Source organism: Peromyscus californicus, unplaced genomic scaffold (genome assembly GCF_007827085.1).
Source record: "Peromyscus californicus insignis strain IS unplaced genomic scaffold, ASM782708v3 Scaffold_18__1_contigs__length_77618521, whole genome shotgun sequence".
Classification (NCBI taxonomy): domain Eukaryota; kingdom Metazoa; phylum Chordata; class Mammalia; order Rodentia; family Cricetidae; genus Peromyscus; species Peromyscus californicus.
Genome location: NW_026294480.1, coordinates 30,838,879 through 30,856,125, shown reverse-complemented (window position 1 = coordinate 30,856,125; position 17,247 = coordinate 30,838,879).

Here is a 17,247-nt window from a genome sequence, read left to right as displayed (position 1 = left end):
GCTTCAATATCTATGACAACTTGACACTGGGCTCCACTAGGGGACATGCAGTCTAGGGCTTTGGGGACTACATTCTCAGAGTCTGGCCCCCGAATGATCCTAGAACTCAATAAATGTTTGCAGCTCTCCCATCAGGATCTAATATCCAACCTCATAGATTGGTGCAGACTAACAGAGATGATGTGCACACAGTGCTCAGAAATAACTCACTCAGTCCATACTGGCTGTTGTTGATAGAACAAATGCTTACGTGATGAATGTTTCCAAATGAGGAAGTTAAGAGAAGATGAATGCACTGCCTTTTGCACCCAGTTCTTCTGAACTCTTTGCATTCTGGTGCATGAGGAGATGAAACAGTGTACCCGGTCTAAAATTGGAGTCAGCATAGGGAACGGCTTTGATGTAATGGGCCCAGTGTAATTGCATGTTTGCAGGAGCATGGGGCCTGGCTGTGCTCCAGGAGCAAGCATCCATAACCCATCCATCAGGAAGATGTTACCACTTGGGAGGGTTTTCGCTTCTCCATTTGTAACAGAAATAAGGTCCTTATGGGAACCTGCATGTTAGCACTTGAAAAATGATTGGGGAAAGTTTTTTTTTTATAAAGCACAATTTGCAAAAGATAATTATAAAATCCACTTGAAAATCTTGTTTAACCCTTCTACCTGGGTAACCAGAGGCAAGTAGCCTACAGCTAGAATTCTAAGGTGGAACTTTCATAATGGGAGCCAGGCACTAGAGATCTTGGTGTAACGAATTGTATCCTCTTTGATGAATTTGTTTTCTAAGAGTGGAACTGAACCTAGGGCTTGGTGCACGCTGGTAAGCACTCTATCACTGAGCTATATATCTAGCCCTCTTTTACTTTTTATTCTGAAACAGGGATTTGTAATTTGCCTAGACTTGTCAGAAACATTTTGTTTTTTAAGACAGGGTTTCTCTATGTAGCCCTTGGCTGTTTCTAGAACTCACTCTGTAGACCAGGCTGGTCTCAAACTCAGAGATTTGCCTGCCTCTGCCTCCTGAGTGCTGAGATTCAAGACATGTGCCACCATGCCTGGCTAGACTTGGCCTTAAACTTTCAATACTTCCACTTAATCCTCCTGGGTAGCTGGGATTATAGGCCTGTGCTACTAGGTCCTGCAAAGTATTCTAAATCAATGCAATATTTTTCTCAACTAAACATTCTCTTTGTGTGTGTGTGTGTGTGTGTGTGTGTGTGTGTGTGTGTGTGTGTGTGTGTGTGTGTGTATGTGTGTGTTTCTGAGACAGAATTTCTCTGAGTAGCCTTGGCTATCCTGGAACTCACTTGGTAGACCAGGCTGGCCTCAAACTCACAGAGATCCTCCTGCTTCTGTCTCCTGAGTGCTGGGATTAAAGGCATGTGCCACCACCACCACCACCAGGATGAACATTCTCTTAAATTATAAACTTTACTGAAACTCTAACCAAGGTAGGATAGCTGGTAAAAATTCTTAGTGTTGGAAGGACTTTCATAAGTCAAAAGAACAAAGTCATAATGTTGGTATGTCCTGTGTGAGCACTGATGTCTTGAAATTTTGAATTCCATTTTCTGAAGCTCACCCAAGATTGCACGAGAAGTAGCTAATAATGGGACATTTAAAAAAACAAGAAAATATGAATACCTTCTAACTCTCCCAAACTCTCATTCCTTTATTCTGGTAACAGCAGCTCTGGCTTTTCTCTGACCATCTTTGACTGAGCCTGCATCAGCAGATTTGGTGGTGAGATAGGGATGTGTTTGGATACGAGTAGCCAGAAGATGCTACAGTCGTGGCTTCAGCAAGAGGGGTTGTTTTTGACACGGCGTGGAATAGGGAGAGATGGTTGCAAGCGCTGTCATAGATAACGCGGAAATCTTTCTGCTGTCCCTTCCACGGTGTCCAGTCTTCCAGTATGCTTCCAGATGTCTGCTCCAGATGATCCTGCTTCATTTTGACAGGAAATCAAAGGCTTATAGCAGAGCCACGTGGCACATATCTGTATCAGTCATGGTGGCGGAGGAAGTGAATATTCAGCTGGACAAGTATTTAGTGAGAAAATAGGAGGTGGATTGGATGCAGAGCCAACAGTGATGCCGTACTTGATTTGATGGTTGGTGCTCCAAGCATACTGTCCTGGTTGCAGATGGAAGGTCCGGAAGAGGACTCATTGAACTGCGTAAATCAAACATTCTATCTCAATAGGAAGTGAATAAAGAACAGAAATTGACATGCTCTTTCAGGGGATTTCACATCCACAGTGGAACAGCTAGCAAGAGATCTCATGGGCAATATGTTGCTATGTTGAATAAGGTAGACAGTCATTATAAGGTCAACTAGATGCAGGAAGATAGGAGTGGACCATCAATTTAGTGATTCTCTAGGTGACCATGTCCCCATTCTTTGGAATGACCCAGGCCTTCCTGATGCCTAGGTTGGCACACAACCTTTCTGCCAAGTTCGAACAAGATCTGAAAAGCCCTATCCAATTTTTAGGGGCTACCACAACATTTCTTCTTCTGCCCCTAATGGGAAGCACATGGAGATCATTGAATGTTTGGAGCCCTTATGTACTAAAATTATGATTTTTTTTTTTTAAGGAAGGGCTATGATAAAAACCAACCTCCAAACATGACCCTGGCAAAAGTCAGTAGCCTTGCTTATTCTGGCCATGTCCCTGATGTGATCCAGGGCTCTGGGAAGGTTTATTTTGATTACAACCTCCTTCACCCTTTCTTTCTCTGACACTCATGGTCTCTTACATAACGTGCAGTACAGCTACCAAACTGAAATTTTCCTTCTTGAGATAATTAAATAGAGCAATTTGTACTTGGCTTCCTTTCTTTTAGAGGATCTGGTTAAATCTGCATGTGGAATAGTTTTTCTAAGATATATAACTTAAAATTCTCCTTGAGCTTTGGATCTGACTGATGTGTTCGCTTTTTTGCATCAACAATTTAAAAAATGCTTAAATGTGACTTTTCCTTTGAAATCCAGTATTTATGAGATGTTTCTAATGTTTATTGTTGTTATTGGGTTTTGGTTGGCTTTTGTTTGTTTGTTGAGACACAGCCCCATGTAGATCAGGTCAACTTCTAACTGACTACCTAGCGGAGGGTGATCTTGAGCTCTGGATCTTCCTGCCTCTACCACCAGAGTTCTGGGATTACAGACAAGCACCATCATGTCTGTCCTGGAAAAAGAAGTTTCTTTTAAAGGTATTTGTCTCTTCTTTTTCAATAAATCTCATTATTTATATTTGAGGTTTGCAACATGATGTTGTATGATATATATACATGTTAAGATAGTTACTTCAGTGAAACAAATTTAGCATATTTATCATCTCACATTGTTACTTTTGCTTGAGAGGTGATAGCAGCTCAAATCTACTTATTTAACAAAATCTATAATATGATTTACTAACTATAATTCTCGTATAGAATATGATTTATTAACAACAGTTCTCATGCTGTACATTAGCCCTTGTTCATCCTAAACCTGCTCCATTGTGTCCTCTGACCTCTATTTTCCCAATTCCTCCTACTTTGTCCCTTATTCCACTCTTAGTGATATGTTATCTTCTATGTATGTATATGACCTTCACGCCTTCAGAGTGCATGTATAAGTGAGAGTTTGTGATGTTTCCCTTCTGGTTTGGTATGCTTCAATTAGCATGATGTCATCAAGGTCCATCTATGCCATAGTAAATGATAGTCTCTTCTTTAAAGGCTGAGTAATATTTACATATGTCACACTTCCTTTATATTTGTCTATGGACACTTTGGCCGTTCCTATATCTTGGCTAACATGAACAATGCTGTATTCTGAACACAGGAATGCAGATCTCTCCACAAGTTGATCACTCAACACACTTTAGAAGAGGCATTGCTGGGCCGTATCAGTCCCATGTTTTGATCCCTTTAGGACTCGTCTACTCTTTTACATGGTGACTGTACCAACGAGCTCCCCACCTACTGCTCATCTGGACTTCCTTTCCTCCCCATCTTTGCTAACAGCTGACACCAGCCTTCCTAACACCTGCAAAGCCGTGTCTTGGAGTGGTTTGAATCTGCGTTTTTCTGATGGAGAACATGATGTTGATGATGCTGATCACTTTCATATCTTCTTTGTAGAACTGTCTGCTAAGGTCCTCTGCTTACCTTTTAATTGATTTTTTTCTGCTTTTGTATTATAAGAGTTCTTTATAAATGTTGAATATTAACTTTGTATTGAAAATGCAGTGTGCAAATATTTTCCTAGTCGACATGTTGTCTCTTCACTGTATTAGTCTTTTTCTTTAGCAGTACATGAGCTTTTGAATTTAATGCAATCTGATTTAATTATTTTTGCTTTTTCAGAATGAACTTTTGGTGTGGCCTTTTTTTTTTTTTGGCGTCTTAAGTATTTTAATAAGTCTTTGTGAGAACTGGTTCACTTCCCAAAACTTTTCTATGGAACTTATATTTAACTGTTAAAGTTCACATACAAAATCTACTAGAAACAGTCCATTCTCCACTGCTCATGGGAAAATTAGCATACATTGTGTCAGATCAAAATATGCCTAAAATTGTGCCCTTACAGACTACAAAATTTACCAACTGCGAGTTTTGCCTTCAGTATAACAGCAGCTTGACTTATTAAAGCATTAAGTGAGCATGTTCCTTCAATGTTGGCCTCCAACTCCAAGTAAAGAAAATTGGATGATGAAGTGCCTGTCAGTGGACTCTTGTTCCATTAAGAAGAAACAGACACATAAACAAATACAGGTGATTGGGAGAGCACAATGGGGTTGTGTCCTCATGAGCCCACATTAAGTTGAAAACACATGTAACTCTCCAACATTATGCATTAGCCACATAGCATGCTGCAGAAACCACTGTTGTTGACCTTTGTGACCCACTGGGACTTGGGAATCATGGTTGACTGCCACTGCTCTGTATGACAATAGTATCATGCTAGGCATTTCTCCTCTGGGAAAAAAGTCAAAATTCAAAATTTGGGGCTGTGTTTACTCCTGAATGTTTATCACTTTTCTGGCATCATAAAGTAAAAAATTTATTAACCAAGCAATCCTAAGTCTGAGATTGTCTGTGGGAAGAGATTGTACTCTGTTAGGGGACCATGACAAAAGGGCCAGAGAGAGACATTAGATAATGCCCCATATGAAGATTTTTCTATATTAAAAGGAGCCGTAGAGTAGAGCAGGAGGACATCTAGGGGACAACCCAGCAGAGGGCTCAGGGACAGTTCATGGAGGAGTGACAGGGACTGAATGGAAGACCTGTTAGAGATGAATTTGCAGTAGATTAGATGCAAAACAGAGCACCTCGGCAGTTTCCTGTAGTATTTTCAAGGAAAAAAAAAACAAAAACAAAAAACCAGCTCCCCAAACAAGATACTGGTGATTCATTGAGATAATTTTTATGGTCTTGTCTGTTTCATAAATCCTCTGATTTATGGCCAAGTTTTAATGAACATTGTAAGGTATGATCTGTCTTCATTTGAATAGTATATACTTCTAGCCCAGGGCTATATGCATAAACAGTACCTTTCCAAGGTGTTTGCTCTTGGTACATAGCAGCAGACTTAAGGAAAAACAAGAAAATGACAGCTATATTTGGTGGTGTGGAAAGAAAGACACAAACTGCCTTCCTCTCTGCTCTTCTCATCTCTGCTCTGCCCGAATAAAGATGTGCAGTGTCACAAATGTCTGCTTACATAGAAAGTGTTTTTTTTTTTTTGCCTTGCCCGATGAAGCAACAAGCTTATTCATTCATTCTGTGAACATGTTCTGAGATGCTTGGAACTGGGAAGAGGGAAATCAAGAAGTGATCCTTGCCCACAAGAGAGATGTAAACAGATACTCTTAGTAGATTGTGATAAGCACTTTATCAGAAGTGGGGCCAGAACCCTGAGCAAATGCAGGCAAGTGAGATAACTCTGCCTACTGGCAGGAATAAAATCTTAGTGCTAACAGAGGAGGGACAAGCCGTGGAATTTCAAATACAGGGAACTTGGGAGATTATTATAATATTGTTCCTAATTATTTCTTTCATCTCTCTGTGATAGGTTTAGAGTTCCTACCCCTGATCAAGGTCGAGGTTGGTCCTGTGACTTGCTTAGGACAAGAAAATATTAGTTAAAAGAGTTTTGTGCATTTTCTGAGCAAAACATCACAGTCTACCAAGACATTCCAATGTTACTATTTCCTCTCTGCTATAGGAGAACTCTATCTCAGAAAGGGGTAGCTCATTTTTGCTCCCAGAATAAAGACTCTGAAATAGAGCTAAGGCAAGCCTGCAGGAGATGTGTAACTAATGCAGTAGGAACAAGACCCATACTGTTGAAACCCTATGAAAAGTGGGGATGGTTGTTATAGCAGCATGCCTGAAGAAAGCTGACTAAAACAGATGTAATAAGTGCAAAGACACAAAGCTAGGGCAGGGCAAAGAGTGTCTGAAGACAGTGAGAAATTCGATTGAGGGCCAGGAAATAAATTTGGTGTCTAGTGAGTAGGCAGTCAGGTATTAACCAGAGGTAGTCTGGGGATAGAATGTTAAAGGGTCTTAAAGATCCTGAAGACCTTGAATGTTTGTCTTTAAATGGTAAAAACTAGCAGAAGCCAATGATATGGCAGGGTTTGTTTCTTTGGACGACAACACAAACAGGGGTGAAAATAGACCAGGATGGTAGAATCAGCTGAAACATTGTTACAATATTAATAACTGCCATGTGCTGTACACATACTACATAGCCAGGCATTTCATACTTTTTTTTACCAAAGCAATCCTCTCAATAGCCCCATGAGGTAGATGTTGTAATGTTTCCTTTTCAATGTTTTTATTAGTTCTTTGAGAATTTAATAGACCATAATTAGATCACACTCATCCCGCACTCTTCCCCTGGACTCCTTTCAGATCCGCTCGGCCTCCCTAGCCACCCCATGACTTCATAACTTCATGGCTTTCTTTTAAATAGCCCATCAACTTCCTCAACTCTAATGTGCTGTGTGCCAGCTCCTGGGTATAGGGTCAACCACTGGAGTCACCATGCTCAACCTCTCAGGAGCCATACCCTCAAAGAAAATGGATTTCTCCCTCACCCAGAAGCTATCAACTGTCCATAGCTCCTCAGGAATTGGGGACCATAAACTCCTTCCTCCTCCATGCTAAAATATTGACTGTCTTGATCATGGGCTGGCAACCACAGCTGCTGTGAATTCATGAGCACAGCAGTCCTGTCATGTGTAGAAGACACTGGTTTTGCTCTGGTCTTCCCAGCTCTCTGGCTCATGTCATCTTTCTCCCTCCTCTTGCTCCGCGGTCCTGAGGCTTGGGAAAGAGATGGGATGTAGATGTTCCATTTATGGCTGAGCACGCCACGGACCCTTGATCTCTGCTCGTTAGCCAGTTGTAAGTTTCCACTTAGCCACCGTCCGCTGCACACAGAAACTTCTCTGATGAGGTCTGAGGGCTACTCTGGTCGGTGGATTTAGGTTTCAGAAGTAAGGTAGATTTAGATTTAAGGTAAGAATTTAGAGGACAGTTGGAAAAAGGTCCATTTACCAGAAGAGCAGTGGTAGTTTTGCTCCTGGGGCCTCAGAGCTCCCCAACCATGGGTGCTTGGCCAGATTTGCAGTACCAGGCATGTGTTTCCTCCCATGAAGTGGGCCTTAAATTCAATCAGAGAGAAGATGCCTACATCTATAAGGGTCATGCAGCTATTACCCCTATAGACATATCTTGCCCCACCAGTCTTTATTTCAGTACCCAGAGTTCCCAGCTGGGTAAGACTGCTGATGACTCCCTTCCCCCAACCCCACCTCAACCCAGGAGCCTGCATAGCACTCCTAGAGCAGACCCCACCTCACCCAGGGAGCTGGCACAGCACCTTCTCATGCTATGAAAGCTGGCCAGCAGAGGGGACGATTTCTGGTCAACATCAACTTTATTCATGTTCTGATACCACCACAGGCGGTGTATTGAGCAATAGGGACCTACCATCAAGTTCTGATGGACAAGTGGTTTTTCCTTAAGAGATGAGAAATCTGAGGCACAGAGAAATTGACTAATTTTCTTTCTTTCTTATTCCTAAGACAAGGTCTCGTTCCGTAACCCCAGGCTAACCCCAAACTTGCCTTCTGTCTCAGTCACTGTTCTATTGCTGTGAAGAGACACAATGACCACAGCAGCTCTTATAAAGGAAAGCATTAATTGGGGCTGGCTGGCAGTTTCAGAGGCCTCGTCCGTTAGCCTTCTGGTGGCACCCAGGCAGACAGGATAGCTGAGAGTCCTCCATCTGAATCCATCAGCAGTCGGAAGCCTGGGCCAGGCTTGGGCTTCTGAAATCCCAAAGCCCAACCCCAGTGACACACTTCCTCCAACAGAGCCACACCTACTTCAATAAGGCCACGCCTTCTAATAGTGCCAAGCCCTGGTAATCAAGCATTCAAATCTATGAGCCTATGGGGGCCATTCTAATTCAAACCATCACTCCATCCTCCTGCCTAAGACTGACAAGTACTGAGATTATAGGGGGTTAGTCACCATACCTGGCTAGAAGTTGATTAATTCTGCTAGACCACACCATAAGAAGCAGTAGAGAGAATACTCTGGCTCAAACAGAATGGGTATCACATTCTAACCTTGTAACTATGATACTATATTCAGGACACTGGCAAATGGTATCTATGTCTGAACACAAGGGCATGTGGAGATAGAAAAGAAAGTGCCAGCTCTCATATTTCCAAGAGTACACAGGCTTTTGGGCATGCACTGGGACTTAGGAATGACAGAAGTGAAGATAATGATCATTCTTTTGTAAAACTCTGGTAACAGGAGAAGGAAGAATTGTGTTTGGGAAACAGTGAGGTCAAGGTATGGTACCAGGTGACAATGACCTTGCAATACGGTCCCATAGCTCAGGAGCAACGAGCAATAGGAGACAGAACCAACGGAGTAAGACGGCCAGAGAGTAGATTCCCTCACTATGGCAGAGGCAGAGTGTGACTTCAGAGCATCCGGGACAGATGTTGGAGGAACTCCATTCCTGAAGAGGAGATCAACGAGGAAAACCCAGGGAAGTTTTGTCTGAGAGGCTGAAAATTTGGAACAAGACCAAGAAACATCGACAGAAATGCTAAGCATCATGGACCTCAGGAAGAAGAGGTGTGCAGAGGTACTGGAATGTGGGGGGGGGGGGGGGGAGGAAGAACACAGAAAACTAGCCCCAGAGATGTCAGTGGCAGACTTCAGGGTTTCTGTTCCTATTTATAAACTACAGAGCTGCTTGTGGATTTTAAAGTCAAGTTTCCCATAAATAGAGAAACAAAGGTGCATTGCTTTAATTTACAGGAATCGCCTAATTCCAAACAGAGTAATAAAAAGGATTTAAAAGTAAAATCTTTTCTGGAACTCTCACCTACCCGGAAGAACCGGCTTTTTAGATTCACCTCATCTGAGCTCTCCATTAACACTATTAAATTTCAACAGCCTGTAACTAGTTAGCATAATATTAAAGGTATTTACACAGAATTCTCCTGGCTTTTTAGAAGACCTATTAGAATACTAATTTTCTTTTTAATTTTTAAGATGTGAGTAATGCAAAGCCTCAGTTTGTGGTGAGATATTCTATGAGGATGGCCCATATATACACTTACTTGTAGAAGACAGAATTGTGTCTGTAACCCAGAGGCTTCCCTGGCTGGGGCAGCTCACATTGTTGGGATACTTTGAACTGTTGCTCGGAAGTATCCAGTGTAAACAAACAGGGCACATGGGCTTTAACAAGTTTTTCTTTTCTCCAGTGTGGGCCCATAGCCTTTTGCATTGTTCTACACACTACAGCTCTAGAGACAATATAATGTGTAACCGGTCCTACACTTATCTGACCACTGATAAGTGGTGACCAGTCTTACTTTATGAAAATCTTGTGATGTCAGTTACATTTCTCTTCAAAATATTTGCTGCTCCTCCCTGGTGTACCCTTTTCTGTGGATAATTTTATCTATTTTTCCTATTCCATTGAACACAAGAGTCATCTGACCTAATTTGGCCAAAGCGAGGTGGATCTAGGAAACCTTAGCCATTTCTGAGTAGAAAGGGCTCTCACTTCAAGAGCCAGCCACTGGACACCTATTCTTTTTATCCTCTGCTCCAAAACTAGTGGTGTGTAAAAGGAGTTCTGGTTTTTTGTTTTGTTTTCATCTAGAATTCTGGTACATCTGAAAACAGAAATATAAGAATGTCTATGAAAGAAGCATTTGAAGTTGTTGGCTGTGGTGGCATTGTGTTCCCCAAAATATTGTGCACCCTAAAAAACTTATCTGGGGTCAGAGAACAGAACAGCCACAATATTAAACATAGATGTTAGGCAGTGGTAGCACACGCCTTTAATTCTAGCATTCCAGAGGCAGAGATCCACCTGGATCTCTGTGAGTTTAAAGCCACACTGGAAACAGCCAGACATGGTGACTCACCTTTAATCCCACGAAGTGAGCCTTTAATCCCAGGAAGTGAGGGCAGAAACCAGAAAGGTATATAAGGCGTGAAGACCACAAACTAGAAGCTTTTGGAAGGTTAAGCTTTCAGGCTTTTGAGAAGCAGTTCAGCTGAGATCTATTTGGATGAGGACTGAGAGGCTTCCAGTCTGAGGAAACAGGATCAGCTGAGGAACTGGCGAGGTGAGGTAGCTGTGGCTGGTTCTGTCTCTCTGATCTTCCAGCGTTCACCCCAATACCTGGCCCTTGGTTCGTTCTTATTAATAAGACCTTCTAAGATTCATGCTACAGTTGACCATTAATATTTTGAGTCAGTTGTTATCACAGGTATATTAGCCAACACTGTCTACTACACATAACCTCTAAATAACCTGAGCTGTTTACATTCTGTCTCAGTTTTCTAAATGATGAAATGGTCTTCCTTTATGTTAGGACAGCATCCTGACTAGCTTTAACTGTCAACTTGGCATAGCCTAGAGTCATCTGAGAGGAGAAGATTCCATTGAGAAATTGCTTACATCAAAGTGTCCTATGGACATGTCTGTTGGGGATTATCTTTGTTAATAATAGATGTAGGAGGGCCCATCACACTGTGGGCAGCATCGACCCTAGGCAGGTCGTCCTGGTCTGTGTAAGGAGGCTAGCTGAGTATATGCTGGCCCGCAAGACAACCAAGAAATATTATCCTCCATCGTTCTTGCTGTACCTCTTAGTTGTTAAGTGAGATCCATGGTCAGAGATAGTGTGATGTAGAATAGAAAGCAAGCCTGCCTCTAAGGTCTGAGTCAGTTCCTGCCCTGATTTCCCTCAATGATTTGCTGTAGCCTGTCAACTTAAATAAACCCTTCCCTCCCTAAACAGCAACAGAATTAAACTAAATCAGACACTTTAAGGTAAACTAGAAGAAAAAGAATAAGTATACTATATATAAAGAATTTATAAAGAACACACATGTACACACACACACACACACACACACACACACACACACACACACACAGAGCAATGCTACTTAAAGTCTATGTGCCTTGAAGGCACCTGGAATTTTGTCAAAAGTGGATACTCCAAGACCCAATTCTAGACATCATGATTCAGTGGTCCTGGAATGAGTCCAAAGAATATAAATATTATTTTATTGACTTATTTTGAGATAAGATCTCATGTATCTCTGGCTGCTGGTCCCAAACCTGCTAAGCAGCTTCCACCTCCAGTGTGCTGGAATTATAGGTTTGTACAGCCCCAGTTTATGCGATGCTAGACACTGAACCCAGGCCTTGGTGTATGATAGGAAAGCCTTCTACCAGCTGAGTTGAAGCAAAAGCCAAGGAATGTGAATTTTGAACTAAATATTTCTAACTTGTAGAGATCCTACCACTTCAGATTGTTGAGTACACTTTGGGAATGTCATTCTAAAGCTGCTCATTTGCTTAACAACCGTAAGCTAGCATGCATTTGATTAAGTGCCATTTGAATGTAAGGAGGCATCATGAAGGGTCCTCTTCTGCATGTATATATGAAATCACTTTAATTGCATTTTAGTTTACATTCGATACATTTTGGTGCAAAATATTTTACCCAGAACATGTGCCTATGTTATTTTTAAAAGTGGTCCTTAACTCATTCAAAAAAAAAATCAGTCTGCTTTTCTTATTTCTTTTATTTTTAAGATTATAATGTAATTACATAATTTTCCCCTCTCAAAACCTCCCTTATACCTCCCTCTCTTTGAAATCCATGGCCTCTTTTTTTTATTATTTGTTCTTACATTCATATATGTATATGTAGAATATATATATATGTATATATATTCCTAAATACACCTGCTCGGTCTGTTCAGTGGCTTGTTACAAGTGACGGGAACAGACTGCCTTAAAAATCGACTATGTGGTGACAAAATTAAACATGCAATTTCAGAAAAATGAAGATGAATAGGCAGGGCAGACAGAAAGACCTTCCTTTGGAAGGCCTGCCTGAGGGTGGGGGCAGGTGCCATCAGTCAGTGAGAAGGCAAGGATGATGTGTAAGCCTTCATAGGAGAGAGGCCAGGCAGCCATTGCTCTACCCCACTCCCCGCCCCCAGACGGTCTGATGGTGGGTAAAATCATCTAGGTAAGTGATTTGTTCTAGGAAGTGCTAGGGAGGTGTGATCAAGGGGAGTCTGGGAGGCTGTGCAGGAAGAGACCAGGGGTCTAGGGAGCAGGGAGGCAAGGCAGAGTAAAGTCCCCCAGCTGAAACCAGTTCTTCACTTACAGCTCAATCTAAATAGTCAAAAGATGGCTTCAAGCCTCTCCTATCTATCAGCTCTGCATTCTTCCACACTAGTGTCGTCCTCTGTAGACTTTCCCATGAGGAGCAAGATGGCATGGTGGCCGCGGTGGTTAGCAACCCTGAACAAGGTCTCAACTCACTGTTTTGGCTCAGACCAAAAGCAATCTTGACCAAATCACTGAGGCCAGCAATGCTCTCTCTATATTGACCAGAACTGGGCCAAGTGCCCACTCTCGACTCAGAAGTGTGGCTATGGGAATGAGAATAACAAAGGTAAGGGGTACTGTGGCACTCTTTTCAGGAGAAATGACTCCCGCAGCTTGGATGTAAGCCCCCAGATGTATTAGAAACATACTCTCCGAATTCAAACAGTAATTTGGGAGGTAATCAGGATAAGCAGAGACCGTGAAGATGTGTTCCCCATGTGGTACTAGTGACTTCATAAGAGGAAGAGAGGACCAAGCGGGCAGATTGTATCTCATCTGCCTGCTGCCTTCTGAGTCCAAGCAGATGCTGGTCCCATTGTCTTAGACATTGCAGGCTCCAGAATTATGAGTCAAATAAACTCTTATTCCTCTCGTCTTTCTTTTCTTTCTATTACCCAATCTTAAGTATTTTGTTATAGCAACAGAAAATGGACTAAGATAGGAGTTAAGAGAGAAAAGTAACGGTACTGTTCTTGTTGCAGAGTCGATGGTACACCTTCTATCTGGGTCAGCAATGTCATAGAAAAGGAAACTCACGTGCTGTTTTTCCAAGAAAGATGCTGACCATTTGGTATTGGATAACCAGTTTGTGAGGTCTTTCCTGGCAAGACCATCTGTCCTGCTTTAGCATTCCTTAGTTTACTGTAGTTTGTTATATAGGGTTGAGGCCTTGTGAGTTTTCCCTCATTCACTTTGGCAATGCATACAAGTAATATTATACAGACTGAACAAGTTATATCTAGGAAAGTATATGTATTAGGAATACATACACACACATATAATATACATATATATATATATATATATATATATATATATATATATACATATATATATATACATATATACATGTATGTAACCGAAATGAATGAAGAAAGAAGCCATGAATTTGAAAAAGAAAAAAGAAAAAGGGGGAGCATATGAGAGGGTTTAGTGGGCAGAAAAGGGAAGGGAGAAATGACAAAATTATATTATAACCTCAAAAATTAAAAAAAAGGAAGAAAATGATCTCCCTTTTGGGGAAAATACCAGAGAAAAATTTAACATTAAAGACTGTGGTTAGAGCTAATTGCAGCCATGTGAAGCTGCATTTTATACTTCAGGGTTGCTAATGATTTTTTCCAACAGGTATGTTGAATGTGTATGCATATTAACCTTGTTTTAGATTCAACATGATTTGGTTTGTGTGGAAGCCAGATTTTCCTCTCGGATGTGTAAATGTTAAGGAGAAAAACGCTGGCAACTTCTTGTCCCTTTAAGTCAATTACTAAAGGTCAGAATCAGAGCTGTTTGCCACCAAGAGTTCTAAAAATACTACTGAGGAAGACAGAGCAGTCTTCATGATGGTTTCTATTGACTTTCATGCTTTCAGCCAAGATCCTCTATTCCAAATCTCCTTACAGAAAAGCATTTTGAATTTTGTCCAGCCTTGCTATCTGTAGCCCATGCTTCTCTTGCATGTCACAGTGGAATGAATTTAGGGTAAGGTGGGCACAAGTAAGATGGTTCATTAGTTAGTGGTTCCGTGCAGGAGCAACATGCTATATACTGTGCTTTCACTGAAACCCTATGGAGTCGTTCTTCAGGCAACCTGGGGCTGTATCAAGATCTAGATATTTTATCAGCAACTTGGGAAATTTCATAAAATGAGGTGGTTTTTTTTAAAGGATTTCTTTTCTGAAAATATTTTCAAAGCTTTAATTGAAACAGTAGTAATTCTATATATGTGTATAGTGTGTCCTTTAAAAAAACAATGGGCAAATGATCTGAATAAACAAAATATACAGACAAATGTCCAAGTATATGAAAAAAATTTCAGCATCACCAATCATCAAAAGACTATAGATTATGGGCCTGAAAGATGGCTTGCTAAACTTGCTACACAAACCTGACAACTAGAGTTCAAACCCCTGAACCTATGTAAACTGCTGGATGTGGTGGTTCTCAGAATTCCCATCCATCTTAAGGTGAGACAGGAGGCAGGTGAAAATGGGAGAATTACCACAGAAGCCTGTGGTGCAGCTATCCTGGAGTATATGGTGTAGAAACAAGACACAGAGAAGACAGAACTAACTCCTGAAAGTTGTTTTCTGACCTCCAAACCTGTGCTGGGACCACAAGCACACTTTACACACACACACACACACACACACACACACACACACACACACACACACACACAAGTAAATAAAATAAAGTACATTTTTAAAGGGTAAAAATACCTTTCCATAAACAAACAGAAGAGAAATGCAAATTAAACCCACAGTAATCTAGCATTTCATTCTAGCATTTGGGAGGTGGAAACAGGAGACGGAGAAGTTCCAGGACAGTCTTAGCTACTGTCTTAGTTATTTTTTCTACTGCCTTGACCAATTGCCATGACCAAGGCAAATTATAAAAGGAAGTTTTATTTAGTAGCTTACAGTTTCAGAGAGTGAGTCCATGCCTACCGTGCTGGGTGCATGGTAGCAGGCAGGAAGCCATGGCATTGGAACAGTAACTGAGAACTTACATCTTGTCCCACAAGCATGAGGCAGAGAAAGAGAGTTAACAGGGGATGGCATGGGCACCTTCTCCAACAAGGCCACACCTCTTAATCCTACCGGAACAGTTCCACTAGCTGAGGACCAAGCATTCAAATACATGAACCTATTGGAAGTCATTCTTATTCAAACCACTACAGCTACATAGTAAGTCTAATGACAGCCAGAGTCACAGGAGACTCTGCCTAAGACTCAGAGGAAGAGGAACTCTTGCACACTGTTGATCAGAACATAAATTAGTACAGCTCTCTTGGGGGAAAAAATGTGATTTCCTCTTTTTAAATCTAAATATAATAGCTGCCTTTGTTTGTCAGTGTTCAAAAGAGAAAGTGGAACACAATTGAGGTTTACTTAGCTAGATGTTAAACTCTCCTGAGTTGTGGTTGGAGCTTAAGTTTCAACATATGAATGTCCAGAAAAATAACTCTGGTGTATACAATCCATACACAACTTGTGTGACCATGCACATCAAAAATTCTTTGACCTTTCCCATTTCTCCTTCTACAAGGTTGATATGGTCACGAGCATTCATCTCACGTCCAAATCAATGAAGAAAGCATTATGGAGTGATTTGGTTAGGGTTTCTATTGCTGCAACAAAACACCACGACCAAAAAGCAAGCTGGGAAGAAAGGGTTGATTTATCTTACACTTCTCCATTGTAGTCCATCACTGAAGGAAGCCAGAAAAGAACTGAAGCAGGGCAGGATCCTGGAGGCAGGAGCTGATGAGGAGGCCATGGAGGAGTGCTGTTTACTGGCTTGCTTCCATGGCTTGTTCACTCTGCTTTCTTATAGAACCCAGGACCACCCAGCCCAGGAATGGCACCACCCACGATGGGCTGGACCCTTCCCGCAACAATCACTAATTAAGAAAATGCCCTATAGGCTTGCCTGCAGCCCAATCTTATAGAGGCATTTTCCTCTCAGATGATTTCAGCTTGTGTCAAGATGACATAAAACTATCCAACACAGAGAAGCGACTAGGAAGCCAGACAGTTCTGTCTTGCCCTCCTCCAGCCTACTGGCTCTGTGAACGTGAGAAAAGGCTACCATCATCCATTAGAAAATGTTCAGAGCTATGAGGGGGCTCATCAACGGTCAATTCTTTCCCTTGCTTGTTTGCTTGCTTCCTTGCTTTAGCTTATAAAAAAATACCTCCAGAAATCAGAATTACAAGGGAAGATAGGAAGGTGGGAGAGCTGGCTGGATACCATGGCCAGATGTTAAAAAATGAAATCTCAATAGTCTTTTCAATTGGTATTTCTGAATGCTTTGAGCTTTTCACAAAACTCCCATAACCTTGAGTATCTGTTTATATCATCAGTGTTAGTTCAGACCATCAATTCCCCTGACAGCCTGACGAACGAGCTTCAGTTTTATCTCAGACAAATGCACTGTGGTTCAATCTATTGTTTTGCTTATGGAAGCACTTTGGGACTCTATCCAGAGATCCATTTTGAGTTAAAAACTGAATTCTCAGACTTCTGCTTTACTACGTTTCACAAGTTGGAGCCTTGGGCTACATCTGGATTTTACTTCAAATCCCTTCCCCAACAGGCATGCAGGAAAATGTCAGGTAGATATAGTGGTTACTGGTCTTTTCTTATTACAGAAAACTAACTATTGCATCTAGATAAGTCTCAACTGACAAGACAGTACTGTGGCCCTTGCCAAAGAAGCTGTGTGATGTCACATCAATGTGTTAACGTGATGGCCAACCTGGACGCCC